Below are 23,507 nucleotides of genomic sequence, written 5' to 3' on the forward strand. Positions count from 1 at the left end.
GTGCTTGCAGGTTCGGTTATTTCGTTTTCTTGTTTGTCAATGAACCCCTGCCTCTGCCTCCTCTCTTTGTTGCGTTGTTTGTTTGCGGTCCTCCTCGCCCTCCTCCTCCTTGTACGCCGTTTTTTGCCGATTGTGTGGTGCTTGAGCGTAGAGTTTGTCGCCTGCTTTGCCTTACGTATTCCAATTCCTCCGCCGGAGTTAATTTGTCCAGATCATCCAGGCTCTCTGAGTCAGAATTACTTCCCACTATCCCGCTGCCATCCGACAGTGATGAGATTTCGGGTTCAGATTCCTCCACATGTGCCGGCGGTTTATCACCATTTTGCATACCTTTTTGACCTTTCTTTGCCGCTGTTTTTCGCATCACGTCGAATTTTCTCGCAAAGGTAAAGATTTTACCATCCTCATAGTCTTGTTTGTCTCGTCTAAATTTGTACTGTTTCCTTGCTTTAATTTTCTCCTCCTCCTCTTTTTCAAGTCTTTGTTCCATTTCCTCGTTGTATTTAGTTTTTTGATCCTGTGGGTCACTCATGGTTTCTATTTCCTTTCTTAAACTCTCTATCTGTGGCACTAGTTCCTCTCTGTCGCTTTCTGCATATTTAACCAGCAATTCAACCAATTTGCGTGAGGAATCCAAGTTACATTGTGCCCATTCTGCCATTAGTCGCGGGTTTGGGGTGTCATAGCTAGGGGCAATTTATATATATATATATATATATATATATAGGCACTTGGCATGACGCGTTTCGGCGAATATATATATATATATGTATATATATATATATATATATATATATATATATATATATATATATATATATATATATATATATATATATATATATATATATATATATATATATGTATATGTACCGGGTGTGGTTCTCCTTTCATTTGGTCATTCACGAGATTATAGCCTGGCAAAACAAGTTGCTTTATATTCCTCCAAGACTTAGCCTGAAGGCAGATCTCCACAGCTACCACTAGGATAGCTTCCTATAAAGGCTGTCTTTAACCTACCATCAATAAGGGGTCGTTTGGACTGGTGCAAGGGGCCCACTAGAATAGTGGACAGCATAGGCCAGGCCAACTTCTCACACAGCCCACATAACCCCCATAAATGACCGGATCAACGTGGCATGGGATCATCCCACATATAGACTAGAAAGGGAGACTCTGACACTGTGCTCGTTCCTGCGCTCCCTGTATGAAGGGGAAGGGATTCATATGCTACTTTCAGCAACACAAGTCACCATGGGGGTATGGGAACAGGCCACTGAGATACTGGGGTGGGCCCATAAGATAACCAGGGCCACACCACTGTGGAAGGGAAACTGGTTTAGCAAAGTGGGTGGGCTCCAGGGCTTTGAAGCATGGGACATATTAGGGATCTCTACGGTGGGAGATATCGCTGCAAGGGGCGAGTTCAAATCCTTCTCTACCCTCCTAACTGAATTTAAACTATATACCTCCCAATTCCTCACATATGCCCAACTAAGCCACGCGCGGGGAGCAGAGGGAGTAAGGGAAACAGAGGTACCGGAGTATGCACCACTTGAGGGGAGACTACTGCAGGAAGAGCTTACCACTAAGGAAGTGTCACTCACCTATAAGACAATAAATAATAATATGACTGACACCCTGGGTAAACTAAAGGAAACATGGGAGGGAGACTTTGGGGAGACAGAAGAGATAGATTGGGAAGCGGCCCTCTTTCACACTAGAGAGGTGGCAATTAAAATTAGACTGCATCTCACCCAGTTTAAAATCCAACATAGGGCTTACTACGACTACATAACTATGACTACATAACTACATCTACATAAAATTGGCTGGGCAGAGAATCCCCAGAGAATCCCCAGTGTATATGCTGTCAAGCCACTGCAGGAAACCTCCTACACACGATATGGGAGTGCCCCTGTATCCAGGTATACTGGAACTAAATGTAATACTAAGAATATCTCTTCCAGCAGACCCGAAACTCATCCTCATGGGAATTCCATGTTATGTTGATGTTCCCATACCCCAATTTCTCTTTAGCTCACTGGGCTTGGCAGTGGCGAAGCGAGATATAGCCCAGCATTGGGGAACACAAAAGATCCTGACACTACACGAATGGAAACGTAGCATGGACATGTACATGGCAGGGGAAAGAGTTACATACAGGAGCAGAGGGGGCCTCAAGACATGTACTAAATTATTGAATCATTGGATGAACCACTATGGTTTTACAGGAAGCAATAAAGACAGACCAAATGGGCTCAGGACAGCAAGAGAAAGACACTGAAGTCTACCAAGTCCTGCTTCTCATTTGCTTTCTTTTACAGGTAAACCTGGTTTGCCATTATAATATAGGAATATGTCTCCCACAGTGCAAACGAAACTGGACTAAACCAATTGCTCACACGTGATGTGAGGCAACTTGAGACCTCATTTTCTGTCTTTAGCTAGCTAAAACATGTTGAAATGGAACAAAGTGCACAGCCCCTGAACAGCTAGCATGTTTTGTCTTTGTGTAATCCTTTTATGGTTCATGCCTCATGAATGTCTTTGGCTGAACAGTTCCCTCAAGGTGCACTCAATCCCCTGTGCTGAGCTGGCTGCTTTGCTTTCTCTTTCTGCCTGTCGTGGGCAGTCTGAAGCCCTCCTCAGTCTGGTCCCCTTTCCCAGAGCAGGGCCGTCCCACACCCCAAGCACTGAGGCAACAATCCATCATTAGTTCACACATTTGTGCAATGACTAGTCATGCGCTTCAATGTAATGAAATGAGCAATAATTGGAGGCCCATCCTCCAGGGGTATTTGGTCGCCGGGCCCTCCTTTTAATTCAGTGCATGAATATGCTTCCAATGACAGTCCAGTTTGGAGAATGTTACCTGCCCAGTGTGTGCCAAGTCCCATACAGGCCATCAGCAGCAATTCAGGATGGAAACTTGCGATTTTTGAAGCCAGAAATGGCTTTATTTTAGTTGTCTCTCCCACCTATATTTGCCTCTGCTTCAATAATATACATCGATGGGGAAAATACATTCCCCCTATTTGTGATCAAAACCTCCCACTTTCCCGTTTTAACATTTTGGCATGTATGCAGTCCTCCAGTGAGCAGTGTGACTTGTGCTTGGCTGTGGGCATGCCTGAGAGAGTAAGTCTCCTCTCCTCTTATATGTTGCACACATAATGAGGCCTGCCCAGGTGGTGGTTCTCATTCACACAGCACGACATATCATGAGTGTGGCTCGACATTTTTTGTGACGCTGTGAGGAGGGGATCGATATGCTTGCAGTGCTTCATTCAGAGCCATCTGAACATCTCACCTTGTTGATTCAGTGTGTTGTATGGCTTTGTTTACAGTGGCCGTAAACATCTCAACCACCCCATTGGTTTGAGGCCATATGGGAGTGATATTCTGATGCCTGAAGTTGAGGAAGGTGGAGAACTTAGCAAATTCAAGTCCATTAAATGGAGGACTATTGTCCGTTTTAACTACTTTGGAAACACCCCACGCTGCAAAGGCTTCATCCAATATGGGTATGGTTACAGGTGCTGTGATGGATGACACTTGTTGAGCTAAGGGATACGTGAGTATTCATCCATTATAACAGGTATGTGCTTGTAAGATTGCAAAGGACCAGGGAAGTCAACACCAACATGGCACCATACTTCTTCCGGCAGTTCTAACATTTGCAGTGATGGTGGTGGTTCTTCTTTTCCATGCTGGACAGAGGCCAATTCTTTTGTGACTACCTTTTAGTTGATCCTGTCTCCTTTTAGGTGTCTCCTCTTGTCCATCCATAGACAATGTGCTACAACTGGAAGGGTGTAGTCTTCTACAGTGGCTTTGGTGATGGCTGCAGGTGGCCCTGCAGGTGGTCTTCCCTGGTTAATGATACAATGAGTGTATTTGTAGGCCAGTCAGGCTCTTGTTCTTGAGGATCACTGGAATATTTTGACATGTATTTGGCAGGGTTTGTTGCTTTTCCTGGTTTGTGAGCATTGTATATAGTATTTCCACTAGTTTCAGTTCCTCTGCAGTGGCTAAGTCAAGTAGACAATCTGCTGCTTCATGCCCATCAATTACATGGATTTGAGCTTATATGGTTTTCTTCTTGTACGTGAGAGTTATTCAAAATTGTCCTAGGTATGGCAGTGGCTCTTTGGACATCCGGGTGTACACTCGCAGAGCAGCTTTTTGTAGCTCAGGCTTCGGGTTCATTGTGTTCTATTCCATGGACAAGATGTAGGTCTATCTAATGTGAATTTAGTCTGATGTTCCCTGAATAGTATGTGTAGTCCCGAGTATTTCTTTAACCTGTCATGAACAGCAATCATGCACACATATTCATTGCTGTCCTGAGAAGTGGATGTGAGAGACCTGGAGTCAAAGAACAAGGGCGTTGAGATCTGTAAGTAGCATATGACTGAATGCTTGATCGCCAAGAGCTGATAGAGCATTCTATCCCATCACATATTGCCTTTGCATTATGTTGAGGTGTGGATTCTTTTGATTTTTTCCATATGTCTCGTTGTGATACCCTGCACACTATCTCGAAGTGATTTTCTTTCCCGCAACTTCAGCATGGTCCACTGTGCTGGTATTCTTGTTCACTGTGGTAACATCCCAGTTGTTGATCACTTTTGTTTCCACTGTGTTTGGGACAGCGACAGCGAATTGTGTGTCTGAGACAATCTCTCTGTCTGGGAGCCTTCCAGCGCTCAGACGGATGTCATTCCTTATGGCGAGTTTGAAGTCAGAATGCCTGTTCTTGTTTTTGTTTTTCTCACCTCCATTTTCTTTGCATGTTCCTCTGCTTGATCATTTACTTTGGTCATTTCTTCTATTTCTTCTGCTTCATCCAGGGAGTATCTTTTCCGTTGAGGAAGGAATTCCGATTGGCATCCTTCTATGATCCTCCAGAGGAGCGTGTCTTCGGTTGTGAAGTTGTCAAAAGCACAGTAGATCGATAAACGTTAAAGACACGTGATGAACTCCCCCATGAGTTCCCCCTTTTCCTGGGGGGGCTAGATTGAATGTACATCTTTGATAGTCAATGTTTCATTTGTGGACAAACTTCCTGTTGAGTGCTCATGAACGTCATGATAGGATTTTGTTGCATCAACCGGCAGTTCTTTGATGATTTGTCCAACATCTTTGTATATTAAATTGAGCAGAGCTACGAGTTGTTAATTCTGGTCAGTGACCTGCAACCCCCTTCATGAAGTCTTTGTAGTTATCCATCCATTCTTCCCAGCGAAGTACTATGCCAGCGCCAAATTTGAGAGTCAGCTGTTCTAGAGGGTGGAGGAATGATACACTTAAATATGGCCGGTCTAGGTAGGTAGGTATCTGGTGATATCAACATGGCTTAGGTAGGAGCAGGCATCTCTGCGGTGGTATCTTGGTGCAGGACTCATGAGTGGGTGCCTGACAAGTTGAGGAGCAGAGGTGCTTTGGTACACGCAATATTATAGTAAGTGTGCATAAGCAGAAATTAGAGGGTGTCCTTTGTAATCCAGAATGCAGATGGTGTGCGCAGCAATTACAACCACGCTGCCAATTTAGGATGCATTGTTGAATTTGCGGGCTTTCCTTGGTAATATGACATGTACTCGGTTAGTAAATCAGTGTCTTTTTTCTTCAATTAAATGAGTATGGAGCAGGTTTTTTAGCTATAGGGACCACACTTGCTTACTGAATGCCGATTAGTGAAGGCACCAGACTCTAAGATGACCGCCACAGCTTCTTGAAGGTTCATTGGGCGAGCTGCCTGACTTAAAGATGGCCGCTGAGAGGAGCTGCAGCCTCGCAGGACCTTGCCAGATGCAGGCAGTTGGCACAGGAGATTACAAAGAGTGTATTGCAGCAACTGTTAAACGTACCCCCCCCCTTTTTCTGCCCCTGGCCCGCTGTACTGTAGAGTTAGGGTTCCTAGCGCTGGGATACCTCAGGGTGAGTATGCGCTCTACAAAAATAAATAATAATAATAATAATAATAATAATAATAATAATAATAATGGACGTTGGAGGGAAAATTGGTAGTTGAGTGGCACAAAGTGCACCATGGTAGGCTCCCAGTGGCACATTACACTGAATCCCTGTCATGAACAGGGTGATCTCCTGCAGACATGTTGTGCTGGTATCCTACATCACAAGCCGGCTCAGCGTTTCTATGCTCAACTGATGTGGGCTCCCGATGGCTGCCGCGCCGCAAACTGCAGCAGGGTGTTGCCTCCCACCCTCGTCGCCAGGTGTCATATTGTACATGCAGCAATAATGACAGACGCTGGATGGCAGTGGAAGTTACCTTTATTTTTCACTAGAATACAGGAGCTCAGTTGTGCTTATCTTCCCTGCTCCGAACCCTAGCCCTTTCTGCCACCTTCAACTCGGCTCCGCCGCTCTCTCGTTCCCAACACGTCGCCTAGCACTAGGGTCCTAGTGCCCTTGACATGCAATGCAGTTACAACATTACAGGGGGTTCTGTGACTGAATTGCAACGGGATTTGCAGTAACTATCCAATCTAGGCACGTTTGTATAACACATTTAGGACACCTTACAGCATAAACAGTTTTCAAAACAACAAACCTCAACTTGAACTCCTGTATTTGGAGGTTCTGGGGAAAACAGTGTTACCTCTAAAACTGGTGGCAAGGTGCCCCTATGTTCAGCACTTTGTGTACTGTCTGGTACTTAGCACCTGCACTTCTAAGTACCAGCAATTTCTAGCAGTAATCACGAACTCTGGGATAGTGTGGAGGATCAGGGGTTCTACGTTTTCATATTAGGAACCTGGTATGTTCTCCATCTGTCTTGTCTATTGTTACTTTCCCCCCACCCTCTGCACACAGCCATATTTTGAAACAAGGAAGAGAGAGTTTTTGAGAAAAAAAATCGAGGTACTTAATTGTCCCCATTGGCATACACTGTGTCATAGGCAATTTTAGGCCGGGGATATCTATAATAAAACCATTTTTGGCTTAGAAAATCAGGCGTTCCATGCCTGAAACGGGTCAGTTGCCATGTATGCCCTCCCCTGTGTTGCTTCCTCTCCCCTGCCCGCTTCAAAAAAATGTTTTTGTGATTATTTTTTTTTTAGTAATCCAACTTGGATAGGTAACTAAAAAGAAAAAATGCCAAAAGTATTTTCTAGGCACGTGCATGCATAGTGCATGCGCCTACAAAATGACATGAGCGGCTGTGTCAAAATAGTTTTTGTTCACCGTGGCTAAAACCCATTATCAAACCAACAGATCTCAAAGGCGAAACATGTTGGCTTTGCCAATGTTTGTTGAAATATATTGCCACGATGAGACTGCCTCTTGTCTGCATAGGTACTGGAATTATGGGTCCAGGGGTGCTCCAGCACCCCCCAAATGACCATGCTGGAGTTCATGAATTGAAAGAGCAATAAACATGCCTCTAACTTTTCTCGTCATCTTGTCGTATTTGTATTACATTCAAAAACAAGTGTCAAACCTCGGGCTATGTGTTCTGAGAAACTGCTGTTGTTTTTTTAAAAAGATTGATTGGTGTTTATCTTTGTTCCTGTGACAGCAAAGTGAGAGGACTTTGACAGTCTTGGTAAGGTGTGTGCTTATGGAGAGGCAGTAGAACGGCATTTTTTTCAGACACACTACAACTTTCAAATACCCCTAAATGAACTGTCAAACATTTCACGGTATATCAGTAGTAAGAAAAGTACGATTGGGTTACATTTTTCATTCTGAAGTGTGATGGAAACAAGGATTTTACCAGGATGAAAAGGAATAAAGACACTTTATTTGATGATTCACAAATTATAATGTTTTTCTGAAACTTGTTTCCACACATTATCATTTGTGAGCTATCTAGTTTTATCATTTAAACTACATGTCTGTGTATATTTAGTGGGAATTTCAATGGAAAATGTGCGGCCTGTAAGTGACAAGGTGCTACCGCAACATGGGCCCGATTCACAGAAGTAACTTAAAGACAAAATCCTAAACTTACTACTTTTGTTAGTCACAGAAGTTAGGATTTTGTCTTAAGACAGACTTAAGACAGACTTAAGTTAGGATTCTGTCTTAAGTCTGTCTTAAGACAAATTTAAGACAAAATCCTAACTTCTGTGAATGTGAATACAAAAAGTAGTAAGTTTAGGATTTTCTCTTAAGTTAGTTCTGTGAATCGGGCCCCATGTTTGGTAATATATTTACGACAGAATTCTCAAAAAGGCAACACTGGACACATATTACACCTTTACCACACACTTGCTGAACAGGCGTGACTAATTTCCTAGGGTGATTAAACATCCCGGATTTGCCTGGACAGTCTGGGATAAATTTACGTTTCCTGGCGCATCCCTGCAAATCAGCAGGGATGCGCCAGGAAAGATGCATCATGCAAGTTTACCCTTGCGCCACCACAGATGCGCCGCATATACAATCCGGCGCATCATGGCGCAAGGATTAACAGATGCGTGTTGCTTCTGCCGGCATAAGGTTGGCGCAGTGCTGGAGTTGTGTCGCTTGTGCGTGGCGCAACTCCAGCACTGTTCCAAACCTACCTATATCCAACATGGTGCGTCAAACCTTACGCCTGCTTCAAGCAGGCGCAGGTGACACAGCATGGCTGTAAAAGCGACTCAGTGAAATCTTGTAGATTTCACTGCATCACTTTTATGTGACGTTCCGGCAACGGAATGTCCACCCTGCGCCGAAACTCCCACATGAAACCTGAAGCAGGTTTCATGTGGCGCAGGGCTTTACAACGTGACGCATCTCCCTAGATACGTCACGTTGTAAATAAGGCGCAACTTGGCACATGGTTTACGCCATCTAATCAACTAGGAAGAATCTCTTGTCCTGCACAACATTGGGTATGCGGGAATTGTTCTTTCTAGTCCCAATTAAAAAACCCTCATGCACGTGTTAGTAGATGGTAACGTCAAGCGGTATATCTTGATTCTCAGCTAACCCTCACACGTGTCAGCATAATCTTTGGGTTTTGTTGTTATGCAGCCTCCACCAGGAGGAGATACCCTTTGTTAAAAACAGTAGTGATCAGTGATAGTGACAGTGATAGGGTATAGTGAAGGTAGTTAAAAGTCTCTCAAAGCCAGAGAAGTATTTTAATGGTTCTGGTTTCCGGAGGCAATAAAAACGGTATAGGTGACTGAGATTGATAATGACTCTCTCACACTAGAGGTGTGCTTTAGGTCGACATGTTTCAGCCCTTAGTCGCCAGTAGGTCAGGTGGGCTTTCTTCAGGACCAGGGTGGGAAGTGAATAGAGACTATTAAAGTCACTATATGTGAAAAGTACATCTAGGTATTTCCTAATGTATCTGTGTTGAAGGGAACATCACGCTGTGGTGTTCTCAAGAGGTCAAAAGTACCTGTGAAGAGAAAAGATAAAATAAGACAAAGGGACTGGGGTTTTGGGTTAACACAAGACTAGTCAACTGGTTTCCAAATACCAGGAACATATAAAACGCACAATGGAGTAGCATCTAGAAAATAGCAATACTTTCAAACTGACCTCCCTAACTCATGGTCAGGGTCGATTTCCCCATTGGTGGCAAATTCCAGGTTTATTACCTGGTGTTTATCAGGAATGGCAAGTTTCCTCTATTACTTATCAGATTTTAGTTTAGCGTGACTTTCACAGGGTGTTTATGTGAAAATCACACGCTTTCTTTCTTGGTTGATTGTAAGTTTTTGCTTACTACTAGGATTTTAGACCGTGTGCAATTTGTTATATTCTATGTGCGTATGGCTGATCCATTTATACATATACGTGGCATCAATAATTGTATGTCCCTCTTTAGCACCCATATAGATGTAAGGAACCCAGGGGCCAGAGTTACCTAGTGTTCCCAAAGTACGTAATTGTGCAACGGCTCTCTTCAATTATTCGTATTCACTAAACGCTGCGGCAGGTAAATAAATGTCGCATTTCACATACCTCAGTTCGTGGCTTTATTAAACCTCATCAGGATCCCTGTGGGTCAGGGAGGCCTGCTATGATAATGATTAGTGTTTCAGATAATGTTAATTAGGTTTGCAAATACGTTACGGTTTTCTCGAAACTTTGTTCTCTGCTACCTCCGGTTCCTCCGTCTTCTGACTTGCTCTGACTCTGCCACTGCTGGTCCCGGAAATGTTTGTTGTTCCGAGTTCGCGCGTATATGTAGTAAAGACGCTAGTGTGAATAGACTATAGTTGGAGTTGGTTATCTGTTTTCTAAATTTATGTTGTTTAATCTTCAAAAATTATTTTTTTATTTAAGAAAAGAGAACGGGTGCTTCTAATGTCAAACAAGTTAAGCACGAGTCTTAAATTAGATAGATTTGAGCAGAAGATAGCACATTTATGTAATTGGGTTGCCAGAGTGAACAGACTTATAGAGATTTTTGGCAGTCTGTTTTTTAGTTATCTATTTTAATGCACATAAATCGGAATTGGTAGTCTTTATGAGCCTCGCAGTAAGTTTACATTAATAAAGGTCTCTATCGTCATAGAGTCTATACTTGTCTATCCAGCCTCATCGGTTTTGATTGGTGGACAAATTGAAATCTTACGGTTGTTTTTCATGCAAGGGCCAAGATCCAAATTCTCGGAACATTATGTGTTATAGTTGTTGTCGATGCAGTTCTCTCAATAACAATCACTGCTAGGTTGCAGTTGTTACCGTTGACTGATTATCAATGATTGTAAGTGCTAGATGTATTCAAATGACTTTTTATTTGTAAATATTGCCCCACGGAATATTGTCATTGAGTCCATCTTGGTCGGTTCTGAGTCTGTGCACCCACCTTTGCTCTTTCTGAAAGACAACTTTTTCTGCGTTGTGGTCTATATTGATCAGAATCTCCAGAATTACCCAATTGAGGTCATTGACTGTGTGGCCTTCTTCTCGATAATGGTTAGACATTTATGTTGTGATTTTTTTTGCATTTGATGTTACTACGATGTTCACACACGCGCTGCTTGATTTTTCTACACGCCATCCCAATGTAGCGTTTGTCACATGGGCATGTGATCATATAGATCACATGGCTCGTATTGCAATTCGTGTGGTTTGAGAGTTTCCATCTGAAATCCGGCAATAGTTGTATTTCTTTTGTGACTTTGGAGGGGGGACACCCAGAGCATGACCCACAGGGGTAATGCCCAACCACCGGGCGGGTGTCCCACGGTGAATTGGTTACAGCTAATGGTTTTCTTGGTGGAGGTCTTGTGTGGACCAATATGTCCTTAAGATTGCAAGTTCTTTTATTCGCAAATCTGGGTTTTGTCCACTTGATGTCAGCTGAAGCGAGGATTCCCCAGTTTTTGTTCACAATCTTCTTTAATTTGCTACTTGCCGGGCCATAGGTAGTTACGCAGGTTAGGACGTCAGGTTCTTGTTCTCTTAGCATAGGTTCTAAGAGTCCGTCTCTATTTGGATTTCATGCTCTCTTCTTGCATTTTTCAATGACTTTTTTGGGGTAATCTCTTTTTTCAAGTTTTCCACTTAGGTCGTTGGCCTGTTGTTTATATTCAGTGACCTTGCTGCAATTCCTACGCAGCCTGATGAATTGACTGTAAGGGAGATTCTCCCTTAGTGGTCTAGGGTGGAAACTTTGGTATGAAAGTAAACAGTTTTTTGAGGTTGGCTTGAAGTAGGTCCTTGTTTGTAGAGTTTGGCCCTCTGCATATACAGTGATGTCTAAAAAGTCTAGTTGTTTTTTGTTTGCTGTGTACGTGAACTTGAGCCACTCATCACAGGTGTTGATCCAAGCAGGGAAGGTTGCAAGGCTCTCCATGTCTCCTTCCCAGATTAATAAGACATCGTCAATATATCGACGCCAGAATAATATCTGTTCTTGGTAGGGATTGACGGGATTGTTTACATAATCCTCCTCAAAATTGCTCACGTATAGTCCAGCTACATTTGGAGCAAACGTACTCCCCATGGAAGTACCATGGCATTGTTGGTACATGGTATTATTGTACATAAAATAGTTTTCAGGGGGGCGTGGCCAAGATGGCGACGGATTGAGACGCGTTTTGCGGTCCCTCCGGCGCCGAACTCTACAAAGCTTCGATTAGCACCCCGGAGCAGTGAATTTGCTTCGTAGCTTCCTCCCCAGGACCGCTCTCGCCATTCCGGAGGGCAAATTGGCTGAGTAGCCGGTCCAGAGAGGCGTCAGGAAGGAGCGGGCCCCCGCGGCTGCAGCTGCAGAGAGCGGCCTGGATGTCCCCGCCGTAGAGGGCGGACGCCGGAGCAGACGAGTAGGCCGGCGGCCAGAGAGGAGCAGCGAAGGACCGGGCCCCGCTTAGACCCGCGGTGCCCGGCGAGAGTCACTGGAGCTGCCGCAAGGCGGACCCCCCCGCCCCCTCACTTGCGGAGCGGAGCCCTGCGTGACCTTGGGTCTCCTCCGGGGGGGGGGACTGGCACGACAGAGTGGAGAGGCTGGGCCGTCTGGAGAGGTGAGTGGCTTGAAGGTCCCCGATCCCTGACTCGCACCGGGGCTGGAGCTTGGGGGCAGCCCCTGTGGAGGACATGCAGAACAGGAGGATCGGACCCTGCCGCGGCCTGCCGCGTTCGCTCGGCGCTCTCTCCCCTCTTGAACTTGCGGTGCCACACGCGGCGGGGGGAAGGAGGAGGTGATTTACTTTGCCCGGCGGTGCGGGCTGCTCCGCGGTGTCCGGCTCGGACATTGACCTCATCTGAGGGCGCCTGGAGCAGGGTATCACGCGGCTCGCTGAGACTGCAAACTTGGAGGAGGCGCCCTTCCCCCAGCTTGGCCGGTGTGAGTGCGGCGGCAAGGAGCCGCCATTGCGGTCTGGAGGCCAGGCGCAGGTAGCGGCCTGCGGAACAACACGGATTCTGCGCTACAGCTGGGACAAGCGGAAGGACTCTGGCCTTGAATACACGTTGGGGAGCCTTGACATCAGCAACCATCTGACTAACGGAGGGTCGAGAACTAGGGGCTGAACTCGGACGGCTTGGGCCTGATCCCGACGGGGGGGGGGGGGCGGTCACGAAGAGCTACCTTCCTGTGGGCCGCAGCGGAGCGCGGAGGAGCCTGCATGTGCGGAGTATAGTCAGTGGCCTGGTCCGGGGGGTGCCCTCTTGATGAGCCAGCGGTCAGGAACATCGGCCAAGTTGCGCATTGGAGTGGACACACACAACCACAGGGGGCGACTCTCAGCGGCTAGGAAGGACGAGATGGCGGCCAACCCGCGGAGAGGGAAGAATGGCAAGGACGGCCTGTCCAGGGGATCCCAGCAACTGCCGTCACCTGGGACGAGCGCTTCGTCTGCGTTGAAAGACGATGAGGCCCCAGCCACCAAGACGTTCATGACGGAGCTTTTCGCCTCCATTAAGGAAGATATATCCGAACTGCGTGCCCAGCTGGCGTCGGACCTCCGAGAGGTGAGGGGGGACGTGGACGGTATCGGTGAGAGGGTGGCCACCTTTGAGGATCATGATTTGAATGTGGCGAACGATGTGCACCAGTTGCAGCAAGATGTGCTTTGGCTCACAGAGCAAAACCTGGACCTTCAATCACATGCAGAGAATCTGGAGAATCGTTCCCGAAGGAACAACATCCGCATACGGTCGGTGCCCTGGGACGGGGAGTCTGGCGACCTGAGGGGCTATGTCCTGGCGCTGTTTCTACAGATTTTGGACGATGAAGACATCAGCGAGATCAAGATGGACAGGGCACATAGGGTCCGGCTGCCCAGGCGTGGAGGGGGCCCTCCGCCGGACATTTTGGTTTGTGTCCACGATTTTCAGTTGAAGGAGCGCATCCTGCAGAAGGCACGGGAGACTCCATTGTTGCAGTTTCGGGGTCATCATCCTCAACTGTATCAGGACCTGGCAGCATCCACTCTTCGGAAGAGGCGTGAGTTTCGACCTGTGACTGCCTTCTTGAGGGAACGTAACATTGCTTACTCCTGGGGCCATCCGTTCCGCATCATTTTCCGATGGCAAAACAGGCTAGCGCAGATCAGGTCATTGCAGGTGGCGAAAGACCTCTTGGGCATTGACGACGCGGAGCCTCCCCCTGGAAGCGGGGGCTCCCCTTCGAGGGGACAGCGGCGGTCCCCCTCCTGGCAGAGAGTGGGCGGAGAGGTAGAGCGGAGACTTCCGGATCGAGCGACCAGTCTCCAAGAAAGAGATGAGGCGGTGGCTTCTGTCGCATCAGCCACCCTGGCGGCCTCACAGCTTGGCTCCGGGGCGGCATGAACTGCAGAGTGTGGACTGACTGGCGCCGGAGGGACTTGATCATGCAGGTACCGTGGGTTCATTTGTACTTTGTGGGAAGACGCCCCGGTATGTGGTCAATAGGACGCACCGACAGGTGTTCCTCTCTCGCCCCCTGGAGGACTTCCTGGACTTCTTGGACTGCCATCTTCACGGGTGGATTGGTCTTTACACTTTTTGCTTGTTTTGTTGGGTATGGAACTGTGTTGGGGTTACTTTTGGGGGGGCGGTTCTGTGGGGAGGAGTTGGGGAGTTGAAGGGGGAAGGGGTGGGAGGGACGGTGGTGGTGACATGGATGAGCGGTGGAGTGTGTGGTTGGGACACGTGCGGGAGGTTGTGGTGTGCATGGGATGGATGCGTTCTGCCTCGAGGCCACTGACGAACTCCTATCAGATTGGTGGTGGCTGGGAGGGCTCTTTGGGACGTTCTCCTGCATTTTCTGTGGTTGGTGGACTTGAAGACGTGGGGGGGGGACTTCTGAGGTGATTGTAGAGAGGGCAAGGTTGTTGCTTCATTATGCCTGTTAGTATAGTAACTTGGAATGTTAAGGGCCTGAATTCCCCGCAAAAACGTCAGAAGGTATGGAAATATGTGAATGACCATCAGTTGGATGTTGTGGGGCTTCAGGAGACTCATTTGGCGCGCAAGGATGAGCTGCGCCTTCGGCATAAGGCCTTTCCCCTTATATACAGGTCTTCGGCATCCACGAAACATAGAGGGGTGGCTCTCCTCTTCCGCGCAGCGCTGCACTTTCAACCTCTGGAGGTGCGCAATGATGAGGAGGGCCGCTGGCTGATGGTGAAAGGTCTTGTTCGAGGGAGGTTGTGTACTTTTGTGGTGGTGTATCTCCCCAGTGCTGGTCAGAATGGGTTTCTACAAAGCTTGTTGTAGAGGGTGGGAGACTTTGCTGAGGGACACTTGTTCTTAATGGGGGACTTTAATTTGGTGTGGGATAGAAGGGTAGACAGCTCTGGTGCCAACAGGGCCGACACAGGTGTGTTTTCTGCTTCAACGCAGCAGTTGGTTGGGGAACTTGGGTTGTTTGATGGCTGGCGCTCCACACACCCTACATCCCGGGATTATACATTCTTCTCGCATGTTCATCACTCCTATTCACGATTGGACCATATCTTCCTCAGTCAGGCCCTTAGAGGAGATGTCCTCGACTCTACCATTCTTCCGTTATCAGTTTCTGATCACAGTATGCTGGTGCTCAACCTACTCTGGTCGCCGGCTGGCGACGGGCAGCGGAAATGGTATTTCCCAGCCTCAGTGGTCAGGGACGATACCTCTAATAAGGTGTTGCGAAGAGCCATTAGGGACTTTTTTGAGCTCAACCCGGTGTCTGATACCTCGGTCTCCACTACCTGGGACGCCTTTAAAGCGTCGATCAGGGGCACTTGCCGGAGCCTCAATGCACATCTCAATCGTCTGCGGCGCCGGGAGCGGGAGGAATTGGAAGCAGAGCTGGCGGTCCTCGAACAGGCCCACAAGCTTAACCCCTCGAGATTGACCCTCCGGCCATTGACGGCGGTTCGGGGGAAGTTGAGGGCCCATTATAATAACAGGGCAGAATTTACATTATTGAGGCTGGGAAGACAATCATATTCTTATGGGAATAAGGTGGGGAGACACCTGGCTCGCCAACTGCGTGATAAGAGGGAGCGTGAGTATATCGGGGGGATCCGCGATGCGTCGGGCATTCTGCAGCACCGAGATGAAACAAAAGTGGCCATTTTTGGCCGCTTCTATGCGAATCTTTATGCGGGGGACGGGCTCAACGCCTACCCATCCCCCAGGTATCTAAGGAGTGGAATGAATTGTTGGAGGCCCAGATTACCAGAGAGGAGGTACTGGAAGCCATCAAAGCCTTGAAACTTCACAAGTCACCCGGGCCTGATGGCTACACCGCCCTTTTTTACAAATCGTATGCAGCAGAGATCTGCGATTTTCTCGTCTTCCTTTTTAAATGACATGGCCAGTTCTGGCTCTTCCGCTGGCTCCCTAGCTGAGGCTGTGATAACGGTTTTGCCTAAACCAGGGAAGGACCTCGCTCATTGCTCCTCATTCCGCCCCATAGCTCTCCTTAACATAGACGCCAACTAAACTCCGCGATCCTGGCACATAGGCTGCAAGATTTGATGCCGGCGATTATACACCCAGACCAATCGGGAGTCATCAAGGGGCGCCAGTCTCATGACAACACATGAAGGGTGATTGACTTAATAGAAAAAGCGGACATGTTCCGAATCCCGGCGGTCCTCGTGGGTCTGGATGCCGAAAAGGCCTTTGACCGTGTGGATTGGGGATTCTTGTTTAATACTATGACGGCCTTCGGTTTCTCGGATAGGTTCATCACTATGGTGAAGGCGAATTTTTGCGGTCCCAGGTCTCGAGTAGCGGTGAATGGTCATCTGTCGGCGTTCTTCCCGCACTCTCGCGACACCAGGCAGGGCTGCCCTCTTTCCCCCCTTCTCTTCGCGCTGAGCATTGAGCCATTGGCGATGGCAGTACGGGAGCACAAAGGGATCCGGGGCCTTCCATTCACAGGAGAGCAACACAAAATTACGCTCTTTGCGGACGACATCTTGTTCTCTGTCGCGGATCCGGTACAATCGCTACTGTGTATCAGGGAGGCCTTGCTGCGTTATGAAGAGGTGGCCGGCTTCAAAGTCAACTACGACAAGTCGTATGTTCTGAATCTTACGCTTTCACAATCGGAGGTGGACCGAGTACGCCCTTTGACGCCTTTGGCCTGGACCACCGGCTTCATTGTCTACCTAGGGGTCCATCTGACGCCGACGGTGGGGAAATTGTTCTCGGCTAACTTCCCACCCTTATTAGCGAAGACTCGAGCGGACTTATAACGGTGGAAACCTAAATTCTTATCGTGGCTGTGCAGAATCCATGCCATTGAGATGGTCCTTCTACCTAAATATCTGTATCTCTTCCAAGCACTGCCCATTCCACTCGACAATTACTTTTTCCGACACCTCAAGACACAGATATTGCGGTTTGTATGGCAAGGGGTCGGGCGCGATTCTCCTTTGCGATCTTGCGACGTTCGAGGAAAGAAGTAGGCGGGGGACTTCCTGATTTGCAGCTTTATTACAAAGCGGCGCAACTGAGAGTGCTGGTGGAGTGGTCCCAACAAACGTCGGAGAAACACTGGCTGCACATGGACCGGAGCGTCGCTGGCAGATCGGTCTGGGACTTGGCTTGGAAACCAAAGAGGGACCGACCCTTAAACGCCTACATTACTAAACCAACGAGTACCACTCTGAAGGTCTGGGACACGTTGGCCTCGGATGAGCACTGGACCACATTTCCCTTGCCGTTCACACCTTTACACTTTAATCCGGCCTTCCCGCCGGCGCTGCGAGAGGGGGCCTTCGATGTACGGAGGGAGGGTGGTTGCAGGGCTCTGACCCATCTATTTCACGGCCAGGAACCCCTCACCTTTGCTAATTGCATGAGGGACTACGGGGTCCCCCCATCGGAACGATATCGCCATATCCATTACTTCACTGGGCCTCATCGCCTGGGGTGCTGGAGGTGGCTACGAGACCCCCATCACCCTTTGAGGCCTTCATACTTCAGACGTCTGCCAGGAAAGGGGTCATCTCCTTTATTTACCAGCTCTTGCTTACATCAGCGGTTGACGCCTCGCCCTCGCTACATGGGACACTGGGAGGAGATATTGGGGAGAGATATCTCCGATAAGGAATGGTCGGCATTGTGGAGGGATTTAGCAGCGTTTAATCACTCGCTACATCTGAGGGAGGCCCACCTCAAGACGCTCATGAACTGGTACCTATGCCCAGCCCGACTCCATCGCATATACCCGACCACCTCTGACAGGTGCTGGAGGGGGTGTGGTCTTCTTGGGGACTTTCGCCACATTTGGTGGGTTTGCCCGGTAATTCGACCGTACTGGGAGGAGATCCTCTCACATATCAGGGACGTGCTTAGATACCCTGTGGAGGACTCTATGGCCTCTGTACTGTTGGGCCTTCGTGAGCCGGACCTTGAGTATCAGACCCGCGCGAACAAACAGATCCTGTGGCTCTGCCTTGGGGCAGCCAAGCTTACTCTAGCCGCCGCATGGAAAAAGAAGGAGGCGGCAGCAATTTCCTTATGGCACGCACGGCTCTGGAAGCTGCTTAGCATGGAGAGAGTGGCGGACATCTTCCTAGGCAATTTCAAGAATTTCCAGTTCCGGTGGGGCCCCTTGGTTAACTACCTCTCTAAAGGTTTACCATCGGCAGTCTGCCCAGCCTCGTTGCGGTCACTGCACCTCTTTCAGGTCTAGTGTGAGTACTGTGTGTTTGTATGGTATGTATGGAGTCACCACCCTGGGGGGAGTGGGGTGGGAGGGGGGAATGTTTAGTTTCTTGGTTCTTGGGTTTGTTGCGGTGCTTGCAGGAGAGTCCAAGGATTTTCAATCTGGGTACGAGGACTCGTGGGCCAGAAAGACTTTTCATCTTTGGCTTTCTTTAGCGTACCTTGCCCTATAACAGTTGCGTCGGCACTATTGCACTACTGCTTATGGCACTGATTGACTACGGATTCGATGCACATCCGCTACCATAGAATGCCGCTGCTCTTTATTTTCTGATTGTGCCCCCTGCGTGGGGAAATGTGCGGGACCGCTGCAGTTTTTTCTCTTTGTATTCCTAATCATAAATAAAGATTTTACAAAAAAAAAATAGTTTTCAGTGAGAGCCATCCTACAGAATTGTAGAACAAAATGCCTGGGTGTTTTGTAGTCCCAATCATTGTTGAAGATAATTGTCTCCAAAGTTTCGAGAGTCTTTTGCTGGGGCAGACTAGTATAAAGACTCTCCACATCGAGTCCCACCAGTATCATATTTTCCTCTGAGTAATTGAAATCTTTGAGGAGATTGAGGCGATCCCTGGTATCCTTCAAGTAAGTTGGAGTTTTTTGTACTATTGGTTTAAGGTACTGGTCTGCAAATTGTGACAGGGGTTCTAGTACCGAACCAATACCGGAAACAATTGGTCTGCCTGGTGGAGGGAGACATGCCTTGTGCGTTTTCGTCAGAGAGTAAAAGTAGGGTATCCGAGGATTTGCGATCTCTAGAAATTCCGCCTCTTTTTTGGAGATCCAGTCATTGGTTTCTGCTTCAGTTACCATTAGTGTGATAGTCCTCTGTAATCTGGGCGTTGGGTCAGTATTGATCACTCTATAGAATTTATGGTCTAAGAGTAGCTCAAGACATTGCTGGTTATAGCCTTCCTTCGAGAGGAGAACTATCCCTCCCCCCTTGTCCGCTTGTTTTATGATGATTTCTCCTTCATTTTTTAGTTCGTTTAATGCCTTAATGCCTGTTGTTCAGCTCGGGATAGGTTCTGGAAGGGTTTTCCTGTACTGTCTTTGAGGCCATCTATTTCTTTCATTATAGCCTGTTCAAACGTGAGTATCTCAATTGGTACCTGCATATTCAAAAGGCAAAATGTGGATTTCCTTCGTAAGGTTGTGTCTCCATCCGGTGTTCGAGGGGCCTGGTTGCTGAAAAAGGCTTTTAGTTTCAATTTTCTACAAAATTCAGCAATCTCACATTTAATTTTGAAGATATCCAGGTTCGGTGTTGGGACATATCCAAGGCCTTTATTAAGGACCTCTTTCTGATTCTTCATTAGTACCTTATCTGTTAGGTTTACTACGATGTTGTTGTGCTCGTCCCCGCTTTCTCTCTGGTCACACTCCTGGTTTGTACCTGCCGTGCTTGGTCCTGCCAGGTTACTCCTTTTAACCTTGGTCCTCGGTTGTTCTGGCCTCTCACTAAAAAAGGCGGCCTTTGTTGGTAATTGCCTCCCATAGGTTGTTGCATTTGGTGGCTCATCGGTGGGGGACCTTGAAAGTAAGGGTCTACCCAACCCTGAAAATGAGGGTTCAAAGGAGGAAAAGGGATCCCTGATTTCATTGGGTATTGCGGTGTGCGCCAATATTTTCAGCCTCGTCGGTTACCCCTCCTGTTCCGATTCCTTCCTCTTTGATTATTGGGAAATTCATCCCCGTTCCAATCAGAACCATCAGTGGATGAGCCACTATTGGAGCCATAATTGGACGCATTGTCATTTGAATTATAATCCTTGTGGCTGTAGGGATGTATGCATTCCAAAGAGAATTTTTTCAATTCTTTTCCCAATTTTTGCAATTTATGTTGGGTCAAATATTCTTGAGTTTGACTCATTTATTTATTTAGTTCATCCAGTCGTTGTTTGTATACAGTGACATGGACCATGTTGTTTAATTTGGTCTCTATGATTTGGATCTTGATTGTCAGTTCATCCGTGATCTTCGTGTCTGTTTTTATTATTAGCACAAAGTAGTCCCTTGTGCACTTCCAAGAGATCGCTGACCAATCTTTGCGAAATGCGAGATCCTTTAGAAAGATTCGTGGGACATTAGTGACCCTTAACCCCTTTGGTGCTGCATTGACCCTCAAGTATTCAGTCATTATTATACCATGCACTGCTGTTCTCACTTGTTCTTTCTTGAGTTCAGAGAGTTCATCCCATTCATTGTTGTTTGCCAAAGTCTGACAAGTTGCTACCGTTGACTGATTATCAATGATTGTAAGTGCTCAATGACAATCAATCAAGGAATCGGAACAGGAGGGGTAACCGACGAGGTCGAAACTATTGGCGCACACAGCAATACCCAATGAATTCAGGGATCCCTTTTCCTCCTTTCAACCCTCATTTTCAGGGTTGGGTAGACCCTTACTTTCAAGGTCCCCCACCGATGAGCCACAAAATGCAACAACCTATGGGAGGCAAATACCAACAAAGGCCGCCTTTTTTAGTGAGAGGCCAGAACAACCGAGGACCAAGGTTAAAAGGACAAACCTGGCAGGACCAAGCACGGCTGGTACAAACCAGGAGTGTGACCAGAGGGAAAGCCGGAACGAGCACAACAACCTCGTAGTAAACCTAACAGATAAGGTACTAACGAAGAATCAGGAAGAGGTCCTTAATAAAGGCCTTGGATATGTCCCAACACCGACCCTGGATATCTTCAAAATGAAATGTGAGATTGCTGAATTTTGCAGAAAATTGCAATTAAAAGCTTTTTTCAGCAACCAGGCCCCGCAAAACACCGATGGAGACACAACCGTACGAAGGAAATCCACATTTTGCCCGTTGAATACGCAGGTACCAATTGAGATACTCACGTTTGAACAGGCTATAATAAAAGAGATAGATGGCCTCAAAGACAGTACAGGAAAACCCTTCCAGAACCTATCCCGAGCTGAACAACAGGCATTAAACGATCTAAAAAATGATGGAGAAATCATCATAAAACAAGCGGACAAGGGGGGAGGGATAGTTCTCCTCTCGAAGGAAGGCTATAACAAGCAATGTCTTGAGCTACTCTCTGACCAAAAATTCTATAGAGTGATCAATACTGACCCAACGCCCAGATTACAGAGGACTATCACACTAATGGTAACTGAAGCAGAAACCAATGACTGGATCTCCAAAAAAGAGGCGTAATTTCTAGAGATCGCGAATCCTTAGATACCCTAATTTTAATTTCAGACGAAAACGCACAAGGCACATCTCCCTCCACCAGGCAGACCAATTGTTTTGGGTATTGGTTCGGTACTAGAACCCCTTTCACAATTTGCAGACCAGTACCTTAAACCAATAGTACAAAAAACATCAACTTACTTGAAGGATACTAGGGATATTCTCAATCTCCTCAAAGATTTCAATTACTCAGAGGAAAATATGATACTGGTAGGACTCGATGTGGAAAGTCTTTATAAAAGTCTGCCCCAGCAAAAGACTCTCGAAACTTTGGAGACAATTATCTTCAACAATGATTGGGACTACAAAACACCTAGGCATTTTGTTCTAGAATGCTGTAGGATGGCTCTCACTGAAAACTATTTTATGTACAATAATACCATGTACCAACAATGCCATGGTACTTCCATGGGGAGCACGTTTGCTCCAAGTGTAGCTGGACTATACGTGAGCAATTTTGAGGAGGAATATGTAAACAATCCCGTCAATCCCTACCAAGAACAGATATTATTCTGGCGTCGATATATTGACGATGTCTTATTAATCTGGGAAGGAGACATGGAGAGCCTTGCAACCTTCCCTGCTTGGATCAACACCTGTGATGAGTGGCTCAAGTTCACGTACACAGCAAACAAAAAAAACAACTAGACTTTTTAGACATCACTGTATATGCAGAGGGCCAAACTCTACAAACAAGGACCTACTTCAAGCCAACCTCAAAAAACAGTTTACTTTCATACCAAAGTTTCCACCCTAGACCACTAAGGGAGAATCTCCCTTACAGTCAATTCCTCAGGCTGCGTAGGAATTGCAGCAAGGTCACTGAATATAAACAACAGGCCAACAACCTAAGTTAAAAACTTGAAAAAAGAGATTACCCCAAAAAAGTCATTGAAAAATGCAAGAAGAGAGCATGAAATCCAAATAGAGACGGACTCTTAGAACCTATGCTAGGAGAACAAGAACCTGATGTCCTAACCTGCGTAACTACCTATGGCCCAGCAAGTAACAAATTAAAGAAGATTGTGAACAAAAACTGGGGAATCCTCACTTCAGCAGACATCAAGTGGCCAAAACCCAGATTTGCGAATAAAAGAACTCGCAATCTTAAGGACATATTGGTCCACACAAGACCTCCACCAAGAAAACCATTAGCTGTAACCAATTCACCATGGGACACCCGGACGGTGGTTGGGCATTACCCCTGTGGGTCATGCTCTGTGTGTCCCCTTACCAAAGTCACAAAAGAAATACAACTATTGCCGGATTTCAATTGGAAACTCTCAAACCACACAAATTGCAATATGAGCGCCATGTGATCTATATGATCACATGCCCATGTGACAAACGCTACATTGGCATGACCAGTAGAAAAATCAAGCAGCACTTGTGTGAACATCGTAGTAACATCAAATGAAAAAAAATCACAACAAAAATGTCTAACCATTATCGAGAAGCAGGCCACACAGTCAATGACCTCAATTGGCTAATTCTGGGACTCTGATCAATATAGACCACAACGCAGAAAGAATCCTCTTTGAGAAAGAGCAAAGGTGGGTGAACAGACTCAGAACTGACCAACATGGACTCAATGACAATATTCCGTGGGGCAATATTTACAAATAAAAAGTAATTTGAATACATCTAGCACTTACAATCATTGATAATCAGTCAACGGTAACAACTGCAACCTAGCAGTGATTGTTATT

Source organism: Lissotriton vulgaris, chromosome 11 (genome assembly GCF_964263255.1).
Source record: "Lissotriton vulgaris chromosome 11, aLisVul1.2, whole genome shotgun sequence".
Lineage (NCBI taxonomy): Eukaryota > Metazoa > Chordata > Amphibia > Caudata > Salamandridae > Lissotriton > Lissotriton vulgaris.